At 43.5% G+C, this 12,412-nt stretch overlaps 1 protein-coding gene and 1 pseudogene across 1 annotated transcript in view; one reads left to right on the plus strand and one right to left on the minus strand.

Annotated features, from left to right (window-relative positions):
* Positions 1-2,507: 2,507 nt before the first annotated feature.
* LOC144331429 (uncharacterized) lies at positions 2,508-8,335 on the minus strand (annotated as a pseudogene).
* Positions 8,336-8,401: 66 nt separating this feature from the next.
* LOC700258 (cyclin-Y-like protein 2) overlaps positions 8,402-12,412 on the plus strand; it is a 65,848-nt gene continuing 61,837 nt past the window's right edge. Inside the window, exons 1-2 of the transcript XR_013398021.1 lie at positions 8,402-8,535; positions 11,519-11,706. The gene's annotated coding sequence lies outside the window, so the exon portion shown is untranslated. The remainder of the gene's footprint in view (positions 8,536-11,518; positions 11,707-12,412) is intronic.

Below are 12,412 nucleotides of genomic sequence, written 5' to 3' on the forward strand. Positions count from 1 at the left end.
ATCCTTAGCAGCCGAATCTACAATTACCTTTTTAAGAGACTCCTGTAACCTGGCTATAAAACCTGCATAAGGTTCTTTGGGCCCCTGCTTGTCAGCACTAAAGGAAGGGTGTTGTTTTCCTCCTGAAGTGATTTTTTCCCCAAGCTGTAATGCACACTCCTCTAAGCTGCTCTATGGCATCATCCTGCATAACCACTGTACATTTATCTAAACCAGCGCAGCCGCAAACCCCCAAAAGTTGGTCTGCAGTTATATTAATTTGACGTTGGGCCTGGACATTGTGAAGAGCCTGAATGGAAGCTTCATCTGCCCACCAAATTTTAAATCATAAGAACTGAGCAGGAATCAGACTAGCTCGAGTAAGAGCATCCCACTCAGTAGGAATCATCCGACTAGAGACAGCAACATTCCTTAACAGTCTCATTACAAAAGGAGAACCTGGTCCATATTGATTAATAGCTTGCTTAAATTCTTTAAGTATTTTAAAAGGAAAAGGTTCAAATGTAGCTACAATATTCTCCTGTTGATCAGGTGAGTATATTCTAACAGGGAACTGCCAAGCATCCATATCACCCTCTCATCTAGCTTGGTGGATTCCTGCCTGAATAGAACTGAGAGCAGTCGCTCCAGGTGCTGCTCGAACAGTCACTGGGGCAACTACTTTTCACTCAGCGTCCTCCAGAAAAGAAAGATCTGGAGGATCAGGCCACTCTTTTTCTTCAAAATGATGAGGGGGTGCAGAGGGGTAGGGACAAACCTCTCCCTCCTTTGTCACTTTAGCTGGCAAGCAAACCTGCTCTGTCACCTCTTCTTTTACTTTGTTGTACTCTCCTTCTTCCTCTGATTCCTCCTCCTCGTCATGTGTGGAAAGGCTCCAAGGTGGAATGAACCAGAGCCCACACTGACCAGACAGTTATAGGAATATCCTCAGCACCATCCTTATATGCCTTTTTCAGTGTGCTGCCTACCTTTTCCTAGACCTCTATATTCATACTTCCTTGGTCCGGAAACCAGGGGCAATATTTCTCCACCGCACTAGAAATCTGCATAAGTCAGCTAGTGCTAACCTTCATTCCCCCTTTTCTGAGGAGCTGCCAAAGCAGACTCAAATAAGTCACCTGCCTGCTCGACCCTTGTCCCATTGTTACCCTGATGTTTCCGAGCTCCCCTTCTTACTTACCATGGGGATTGCTTAAGAGTACTCTGGGTCCTCCAGCATAGTTTCACGTTCTCCACCCATCGCTCCAGTGACCCTTCAACCCAAGTTCGAGCCCCATGTTGGGTGCCACTTGTGGAGACCCCCAACCCAGCGGCATGAGAGGAATGAAAAAAAAAAAAAAAAAAAAAAGACAGAGAAATAAAGTGCAAAGTGGGAATCAGGGGGCTAACAGCCTTCAGAGCTGACAGCCATGAATAGAGTTTGACCCACTTATTTATTGACAGCAAGCCAGTGATAAGCATTGTTTTTATAGTTTATAGATTAGCTAAAAGCATTCCTTACAGGAAACAAAGCATTCTTAGCGAGGAGCAGAGTAACAGTCTCTGGCTGATTATCTGCAGCAAAAATATGTTGTTACAGCACAGGCCACTCATGCTATTGTTTGTGGTTTGAGCAGTTTTCTGCTCTGGGTGGGCCAGGTGTTCCTTGCCCTGCTCCAGTAAACCAACAACTTCTAGCAGTTTGTGTCATAGCCATCACTAGCACGTCACATTGCTGCAGAAAACCTGTTTATGGCCAGTTTCTTTAAGTCCTGTTTATGACAGGCTTAAGGCCTATTCCCAGCAGATATGGGTGTCCAAAGTGGGTCCTGGAACCAATCCTCTGGAAGCCAAGGGACAACTGTGTTTGAACCACGGTTTGAGTCTGGAGAGATTAATGACAAGAGTTGCTAAGCATGGGACGGATTTCTATGGTGGGACTGCATTGGACCACCTCTAAATGTGTGTATTATGACTCACTGGAGCCTGTTGTGTTAGCCCATAGGGAGGATAATTATTGATTGAAAGCTGCATAAGTCAGCTAGTGCTAACCTTCATTCCCCCTTTTCTGAGGAGCTGCTGAAGCAGACTCAAATAAGTCACCTGCCTGCTTGACCCTTGTCCCATTGTTACCCTGATGTTTCCAAGCTCCCCTTCTTACTTACCATTGCTCATCCTCTATAGTTCAGTCAATTGAATATGCAGTTTAGTAAATTAAACAAATATAAATTATTATTTGATTGGGGTTAGTGGGATAATAATAAGATTTACTCAGAGTATCCTAAAAACTCCCCGTTTTATTTAGTTTTGTGAAATTACATCCTCTTTCCAATTCTGCAACATTTCCTTGCATGTTAAAACATTCTTCCCTGAACCCAAAATGAGTCTTTTACAACCCATCTCTGATACAAGAAAAAAAGATATTTCAACGAAAAACAGAGCTTGATTTTGTACCTAAGCTAAAAACAAACAAAACAAACCCAGAAGTGTACCTGCTCTGCTCATTCCCTCGTGCCCAAGAGAAAAAAAAAAAAAAGACACTGTCACGGAAACTGATGCCTTAGGAAATCTTTTATTCATCATTTGGAAATTTATCACCAGCACACTGAGGGCAATAGCCCTTTCTCTCAGCTGTTTGTAGATAATTAACATCTTTGTCAAAAGACTTTCCTTCAAAAAATGTGGAAAATTGATTCCGATGAGTTAAGGAAATACAAGTCATGAGGAATGGAGAAAAAAAATAACACATAGATAATCAGTCTTGTCACATTTTATGTCTCGATATTGAGGGTATCAAGGAGATGCATGCCTGGTGATGAATAAAGAGAAACAGCTGATCTTGGAGGCATAGAATTGGGACTTGGAACAGCATCCCCCAGCTCAGATTCTCTTCTGTTATTGACAAACTGGAGAGATAGGCATATTGGTGTCCTTGATTTACCTATGCTAAACCTCTTGCATACAGATGAGCAAACTGAGAGCTAGAAAAACGAACTGGCCCAAATTTACAGAATTAAGTGATTTTGTCACATGAGTTGGTGAAGAGCCTCAAAGATTACTGAAGTCTATAAGATTGTGGGAGAGTCATCAACTAAGTTATGCAAGCTGTCCGATCCCCTCCCAGATTTCATATGGAAAATTTCAGTGGGAACAGAGGCAGATGAAGGCAGTTGGGTACACACACGAGGGCTGGTGTGGCCATTGAGATGCCTGAGCATTTACCAGGGGAATTTTTATTTTTAGAAGGAAATATCTACAGCATCTTACCAAATACTTTGCCTGGGATCTCAGAGGCTCTGAGAACACTAAGGTCTGCCTGTGTTCCTATGTTATGAAAAACCAAGAGATGTAGCCCTTGTGCTTGTGTTTTACTGAGAGGGAGGCTCACAGCTCTATCCAGACAACCTCCACACCCCACCTTTGATCCCAGAGGCTGATGGAGAATGTCTTAGCCAGCTGCAGCCCTAGGTATGGTTCTAACAAATGGAGGCTCCCCTGAAAAATCTATAGGGCTTCATTAGGGCCATCAATAGGGTTGCTTGTCTTGCCACATTTCTGGGAATTTGGGATTTTTTTTTTAATGGTTTGCTTTAATATTATTCTTCTTCTTTTTTGTTTTATGGAGTCTTGCTCTTTCACCCAGGCTGGAGTGCAGTGGCACAATCCTGGCTCACTGCAGCCTCTGCCTCCTGGGTTCAAGCAATTCTCTTGCCTCAGCCTCCTCAGTAGCTGGGATTACAGACACTCACCACCACAACTGGCTAATTTTTGTACCTTTAGTAGAGACAGGGTTTCACCATGTTGGCCAGGCTGATCTCAAACTCCCGACCTTAAGTGATCCACCCTCCTTGGCCTCCCAAAGTGCTGGAATTACAGGTGTGAGCCACCGCACCAAGCCATATTTGCTTCAATATTCTAACACAAAATGATACTTTAACTTATCATCCAATATTCCCACTTCTCAATAGGATGCAACTGCTGTTTTTGAAAATAATTATTTCAAAATGTAGTCCTCCCACACAGTCCTATTTCTATTGGGATTTAAAAGGATTACACAAAATAGCCATCACATTTCACTTAATGTGCCCTATGTAATGCAGCATCCAGCCTGCTACAGCCACTTGGGCAGCTCTTGCCCACTCTCTCCTCCAGGGTCTCTCACATGCATCAAGACTGTGATCAAATGGGACATTCTCACTCCAACCCCTCCTAACTCCCAATTCAGACTGTAGCCCACCCCTCAGAAGTCCCCATCCCCTTTCCTTCGTTTTGTTCCATAACTTTTGACACCTTCCAACATTCTATGGTTGTGCTTCTTTTTTTTTTTTTGGATGAAGTCCCACTCTGTCACCCAGGTTGGAGTGCAGTGGCGTGATCTCGGCTCACTGCAAGCTCTGACTCCTGGGTTCACGCCATTCTCCTGCCTCAGCCTCCTGAGGAGCTGGGACTACAGGCACCCGCCACCATGCCCTAATTTTTTTTTTTGCATTTTTTAGTAGAGATGGGGTCTCACCGTGTTAGCCAGGATGGTCTCGATCTCCTGACCTTGTGATCCACCAACCTTGGCCTCCCAAAGTGCTGGGATTACAAGCCTGAGCTGCTGCGCATGGCTGGTTGTGCTTATTTCTTTGTGAACTATTTGCTTTTCTACACAAAATTGCAAGTTCCACAGGGATAGAATTTTTTTTTATGGCTTTATTCTTTTCAGTATGTCCAGTGCCTCTAAAAGTACCTGGCAAGTGTTGTGAAGTATTTCCTGAATAGAGGCTGAATGTTGTGATAAGTTTCACTATGACTCCTCATCTTGTGTCTGCACTTGCAACTTTCTTCTTGTCTGCCTGGGGAGGTGTGTTCAGCACTCTCAGCCCCCACCACTCAAGATCCCTGTCTGCATGAGTGTAATTGCCATCGAGTGTCAGCAGCACCATCCTGAGGATTTCTCCCCACTGGACATATCCAGCTCTCCTCCCTTCATCCCCTCTTCCTAGATAACCAGTGTGTTGTTCCACCTCTTTCTCCCTACAAAGCCAGATGGCTTACAAAGCAGGGGCTGTTCCATGTACATGTGACTTTCTCACCCGGGTCTGTGTGTGCCGCATCTGCATGTGGGTGTGAATATGTGTGCGCATGTGTGCATTCACGTGTATATGTGTGCCTGTATGTGTGTCTGTGCATATGTGCCTGTGTACCAAGAACCCCGAGGTCAGTGGCTGAGTATGAGGAACCTAAAGCTCTTACAAGTACTTTGAATACAGAAAGACGCATTTGTGCCACATAGGTGCATTAGTCCTTTGCAGTTGCTTAACAGTCCATTTTATTTTAATGCTAATGTTTGTGATTGTGTGGTGGATTCACAGAATGACAGAGTTGGTGTCTCCCCAGCATCACTGCCCTACATGCATGACATTATCCAGTGTGCACACATGTGGGTTGCTAGAGTATTTAGAATAAACTGGGAGTTCACGGAAACCTGGCTGCTCCTAGAAGTGCTCAGCACAGCCCAACATGACATAAAGTGTTACAATTAATAAATAAAGAAAAGCTGCTGCACACAAGATCATCATCAACCAGATTAATATATACAACTATGAACACAAAGAAATGAAACAGCAAAAATCAAACTAGAGAACAAGAACCTATGACAAAAATGAGCCAATAAAGGGCTAACTTACAGATTTTTAACCATAAATCCTTCAATTTAATACAAGGAAAAAAAAAACCCTAAAGAAAAATTAACAAAAGAAGAATAGTACATGAAGAAAAGTAAGGCACAGAGGCCAATAAACATGTTCTAAACTCTACCTCACATGAAACAGGTTACAGCGAGAGGATCTCTGCAGGGCAGGAGTCCAGAAACACTGAAAATGAATCACCCCAACTTATTTCTTCTTTTTTTCGAGAAGAAGTTTCGATCTCATTGCCCAGGCTGGAGTGCAATGGCGTGATCTCGGCTCACTGCAATCTCCGCCTCCCGGGTTCAAGCGATTCTCATGCCACAGTCTCCCGAGTACCTGGGATTACAGGTGCCTGCCACTACGTATTTTTAGTATAGCTGGGGGTTTCACTATGTTGTCCAGGCTGGTCTGGAACTCATGACCTTCAGGTGATCCAACCACCTTGGCCTTTCCCAAAGTGTTGGGATTACAGGCATGAGCCAACGCACCGGGCTCCTCAACTTCGTTCTCAAGAATCAAGAAAGAAAAATCAAGTGCAAAGAATAGAGCATGAAGATAAAAATAACAAACATCAATGAAATGGGAAAAAAAACAACAGAAATAAACTAAGGCTAAAAGTTGTTTTTATAAATAATATAGTTAATAAACCACTAGCAAAACTGATTAAGGAAAAAAGATTAAAGAACACAATGACCAGTATCAGAATCAAAACAACAGCCTACATAACAGTATTGTAACAAGATAATCAGAGAATTTTGTGAAATTCTTCCCGGGAGGCCGAGACTCCTGCCTGTCCTTCCTCCGCCACAGGCATCCCAGACTACCAGACTCACCCTCGGCTGGTTTGCCCTCTCCTCCTTTCAGAGCTGGACGCCACCGGTTCCGGGCTTCTTCGGCTCTGGGAGGAGGCACAGCAGAAGGGGAGGTCGCTGTATGAGGCAGCTCCAAAGACACCTCGCGCTGTTGCTGCCTCACTGCTCCGGTCTTCAGCATTCAGGGAGAGTGCAGGCAAAACTGATCAAGGAAAAAAGATTAAAGAACACAAGTGACCAGTATCAGAATCAAAAGAACAACTCTACATAACAGTATTATAACAAGATAATCAGAGAATTTTGTGAAATACATATGATCGAAAGTCTGACAACAGAGATCGCAATAGATGCTGAAAACCCAACTTACTAAAACTGGCACAAAAAGAGCATAAAATAAGCACACTCCTATATATAGTAAACAAAAGTAATTAACTATTTTAAAAAATCCAACAAGTCAACAAACAATAATGCTCCACAAGGAAAACACCAGGATCAGACTTTGAAAATGTTCCAAATATTTAAGGAAGAAAAAAATATCGACACTGCTCACTCTCTTAAAGAGAAAGAAAGGGATAGTTTTTCAATTTGTTTCGTGAAGCCAGTATTACATTAATACACAATCTGATCAGACAATAATAAACCCAGAAATAATAGATGCTCTGTTTCACAAATACAGACACAAATATTCTAAGAAAAACATTGTTACATGAATGAAACCAAGCAAGAAATTAAAAATGAAATTAAACAACAAAGACCAGAGTAGGAAACAACAACCTACAACAGAAATGAACCAATAAAGGACTAATCTCTATAGTGTCTTTAAAAATGCTTCACATCAATATAGGAAAAACACAAATGATCCAAGACAAAAAGAACACTATGAAGAAAAAAAAAGGGGGGTGCATGGGCGAATAAATATTTGCTAAGCCGTACTTTGAAGAGGGTTATTTCCAGTTCCAGATGAGATACCCACAGACAGCCTGGAGAGTGGGACCCCAAGGGGCAGGACCCCCAGGAGGAGACAGAGGCCCGGCAGTGGGGGACCCGGGGCCGGGGCCTAAGGTGACCCCATCCTCTTCCCTGGCTGCCCCTCAAGGCTCCTGCCGCTCCCGGGCTCCAGCGCCCTCTCACTGGGTCCTGATCTGGGCTCCCTTTCTCACCGGGGGTTGGGCAGGAGGCCCCGGACCCCAGTCCCGGAGGAAACGGAGGCTCCAGGGCTTCCACGGAGGAGACAAGGGGAGGGCTCCTCTCCAACCCGGGCTCTCCAGCGCCCCCTCCCCACAGCGGGCTCTGAGAGGGCGAGGAGGAGGTCGGGGGCTGGGTTCAAGCCGCACTGCGTCCCGGATTCAAGAAGAAAATGGACTCTCGAGAAGCCTGCGCATCACAGGGGTCCGGGCTGGGTCTGGGATGGGGCTCGGGGAGGGTCAGACGGCTCTGCTGGGCTCCCAGCCCGTGGCCTCCTGGCGCAGCGGAAGGCGAGGTTGCTTTGTGAGGCCGCTCCAAAGTCGCCTCGCACTATTGCTGCCTCACTGCCTCCAGTATCCAGCATCCAAGGAGAGTGCAGGCAGGCGGCACCCAGTCCTCTTCCTTCTCCTCCTATCCACGGCAGAGCAGCCTCCAGCATCCAGGGAAATTGCGGGCTCAAAGTGGTGCCTGGCCCTCTTCCTTCTCCTCCTGCCCAGGGCGGAGCAGTACAGACCACGCTTTCTGAAGTAGGGTGAAATGACGAAAGCCCACTGAGAAACTATTTATAACGACTCTTATTTAGCTAGATCTCCTGTAACGCATGTTTGGATTGGATGAGAGCCTCTGCGCACAGCAACTCTGATTGGATAATATGACCCAATCAGGGCTGGCTGAAAAGTTCATTCTCGTCCTATCAGAACCAGGGTATAGATGCTGGGGGAGGGACAGGAGCCAGCGCCCCTACCGGAATCGGAAGCTGTGGGTGCGCGCCAGGGGGGACGGCTTTGTAGCCACGTAGCCTTCGGCTTTGCCTCCTGCCATGTCCCACAGGCCTGGAGAATGTGGCCCCAGACTGAAATGAGGAGAAGGTGGCCCCGCCGAGGGTGAGTCTGGGGAGGCTGGAGTGGGGGCTGTGAGGGAGGCGCCTGGGCAGGAGTCTCGGCCTCAGCTGGGAGCAGCATATTCAGTGTATAATGTGAGTAACAGGTCTTAACTGTTTGTGTTATCAGTGACAAAGACTTCCTTCCGTTCAACCGCAGGCCGCTAGGAGTTATGTTTTGGGGGAGTCGAGAGTTAAACGCGGATTTTTGACTGTGAGGAGTTGACATCCATATCTCCACGTTGTTCAAGGGTCAGATGTATTTTAGAGCACTGGTGTGAATCACTTTGGGTCCCACTTGTTGAAAATAGGCATTGACATTTGGAGGCGCCTCCTTGTAGTGAACAGGTACTACTGATCTCTCTCTTCCACGTACTGGCCTTTCCCCAGCTTCTGTAGAACCCTGTTTCCTGGAGTTTACTTACATTCTTTAGTCAATTCTTCTCAAATTCTTCTGAAAGTGGGTTTGGAGGAAGGGAAGAGAAACCTGCAGTCTTGACTGTGTTCACGTTTTGGTTCTGATTCCCTTGTGTGGTCCACATTCAGATTGGGGTCCTTAATGAAATCCGTGGCTTCAACTCTCCCTGCATGCCAGCATCACCCAATCGTGTATAGTTAATCTCGAACTCCCTTTGCACCACGAACTCCCATCTCTAGGTGTTTAACAGGAATTGGACACTGAGCATGTGATATTTTTCCCTAAACCTGAATGCATCTTCGTTTTTCCTTGTTTCCCTGTGTGCTTGTCCCCTGCCCAACCACTGGCACCACAAACCTGCATGCCTAAAATTCATCCACCTCCTTTGTAATGGCACCCAACCAGCACATATAGTCCTTTTAAATGTCTCAGTTCTGCATTTGGAAAATTACACATTTTGACTGTCTTTTCACTTCACTGCCTTTCCATTACTCTAGGCCCTGGTGATTTCTTCATTGTTGGACTAATGAGCTATGAGTGTTTACCCTCCTAGTCCTTTTTCATGCTCCTTAAAACCTCAGGCAGAATAAGTGGAAATTAAACTCGTGAGCATTCAAGGACACCCCACGGCTTTCAGGATAAAGTTTGTATGGCTTAGCTTAATGCCCAATGACTTTCACACTCCTCTGTTGATAATTTCAATCTCTTGAAATTTTCTCAAACAAACATAACTAACATTTATTAACAACTTGGTGTTTCCAGTAAATACTTTCAGCAATTAAAGTCATAATTAAAGTAACATATGCAAAAACCCTATCAGTACTGCTTTTATACTTAAAGTTTTGTTTAAACATAACCCTGTTTACTTGTTTATGTGTTGTCTATGGCTGCTCTCATGCTGCAGTGGTCGAGTAGAGTATGAAACAGATGATGTGGACCACAGATCCAAACATGTTTACTATTTTGCCATTTTCAGGAAAAGTTTGCTGGATGACTCCTAATCTAGGGGAATGTCTGTATTACTAGTACAGGAGATCTATGCCAGCCAATGTCAGATAAACAAGTTGATTATATGGACAATTTGTCATATACATTGTCATATACATACAAGCACATTTCCAGTTTTTGTAACTATTAACGATTTATTTTCTCATTTAGTTTGCTCCCTGTAACTTTGAGTGGCTCAACTATTCATCCTGTTTTGATTTCTTGATACCACTTACCCTCCTTCCAGATTATTTAATCAGGTGATTTTATATTATACCTCAGTAGGGTCGTGAGACTCTTGTTTGTTTACATGTCTCTACGACCCTCTTTGTTGTATCATAAATGGACTGATGATATGTAAAATGTACATATTCATGGAAATAGCATTTGTTCCGAGTGACAAAACTATTTATAAAATGAGGATTGTAATTGTGTGTGATATTTGAATTCTGTACATGTATATTTCTGTCCTTGGATTGGATGCAGAAAAGGGGTTGATTTTGGCTTCAGCCATGGTTCTTTCCTCAGAATCCTAAGGTTAGTTGCTCTAGGCATGGGGCTGTAGGATGAACATCCCAAGGTGACAGTCATTGTTGATCCTTACACCTTATTCTTGTTGGGATTTTTAGTAAGTGTATTCGTATTTTAAGAGCTGTATTAGTTATAAGAAGAAATAGAATCAATTTTTATTTTAAAATGTTTCAATTTGAAATAATTGTATACTTCAGAAAAATTGAAATAATATTAACAGTATTTCTGCATACCCTTCATCTATCCTTAATGTTAATGTTTAACATAATCATAGAACAATTATTAAAGGTGAAAAACTCATACTGAGTCAGTACAGTCAAGTAATCTTCAGAGCGCATCTGAATTCTCCCTCCGGTACCCATTTTCTGTCCTCAGTGCACGTAGTTCTCATTTTTCCTCAGGCTCCTCCAGTTTGCATAATTTCCTCATTATTTCTTTTGCATTCATGACCTTGATACTTTTTAAAAATCATACTTATTTTGTAAATATTTTGTAGACTTCACTTCCATTTGGGTTTGTGGAATGTTTTGTTATGAAGTAACCTTCCATCTAATCATGAGGAAACATCAGACAAATCCAAATGGAGGTCCAGTCTATGAAATAAATATGATTCATGTGGCAGGAATGCCACAGAAGTAATTTTACATACTTCTCAGTGCGTTTTATCAAATGGTACGTGATGTTGCCATTACTGGTGATGTTAATCTTGGTACAGTGGTGGCTGCCAAGTATTTTTCCCTTTTTAGCTGAAATGTATCCTATGGGGAGACATTTAGAAATATCCAAATATCCTGTTTGATATCATATTCTCCCCCCCTTAATCCTAGGACCCATGAGTAGATTTTTACCTACAGCAGTTATTACAGTGGAGATTGCCTGATGATTTCTTTCCATCATTCCTTCTGTATTTATTTGGAATGCTCTAGTAGGAAACAGCAGTTGCTTCTACACCACTTGTTTATTCAATTATTTATATTATTATGGACTCATGGCAGTTTTGTGCATTCTTTGGATTATGATCCAATGCTAATATTATTTATTTTGTTTTCAGGTTGTGTCAGCTGTTGGGGTGATCAGACCCAACACCAGGCCCGTGGGGGCTATGAAGTCTGGCGGAGTCAAAGGAATGAGAAAAGACAAGAGAGAAAGTGGGACCATGGGGCCAACACTAGTGTGGAGGCTGCAAAGGCTTCGAGTTCTGGGAGCCTATTTATTGGTGATCAAACAAAGAAACAGGTGGTGAGGATGTGGAGATTGAAAGGAAGCAGTGTATCAAGTGAATGACCTACAGTTGTGATGGTTTAGCATTTTCTTTGAAACATATGGCTACTTGAGATAAAGGGAGTGCTAGAAGCAAGGAGTCAGCAATTCTAGACACATTCCAAAGGCCACTAGGGGTTTTAGATCCTGGACCCTGGACATGTTCCAACCCCTGCCTCAGCTTCTCTTCCAACCCTCAGCTTTTCTCCCAACAATCAACATTGGCCATTGAGAACCCCTTCAGGTTGGCACCTGTTGCCTTTTGATGTGCTGTCAACATTTTTGAGTTCTTCCTTATTTATAGCATCACAAAGCATTCCAGGCTTATCATGCATCTTCCCTGACCTCAGCCCTGAAATTAACCCTATTTCTAGGAAGCCCTGGTTCATTAACTGGAGAATGGTACTGGAAACCATGATCTGAGCACTAGGTGTGCTCATTAGCATTGGAATGTCATTTACTCTAGGATCTCTCCATTAACAGAGCTAGGAGCTCTGTGTTGGTATACTCACACATGCATTAACATTTGTCTATACCTATCTGACTGTGTACCTACCTACCTACTTATAAAAACTGTGAGTTCTTATTGTTGCCTTTGGTTCCATTCTAACACCACCAAGTTTATTCTAGCTTTTCCTTCTTTGTAACTTCTAACAGTGAGAAAATCGGCTTTTATTTTCCAAGA

This window comes from Macaca mulatta, chromosome 9, assembly GCF_049350105.2.
Source record: "Macaca mulatta isolate MMU2019108-1 chromosome 9, T2T-MMU8v2.0, whole genome shotgun sequence".
NCBI lineage: Eukaryota > Metazoa > Chordata > Mammalia > Primates > Cercopithecidae > Macaca > Macaca mulatta.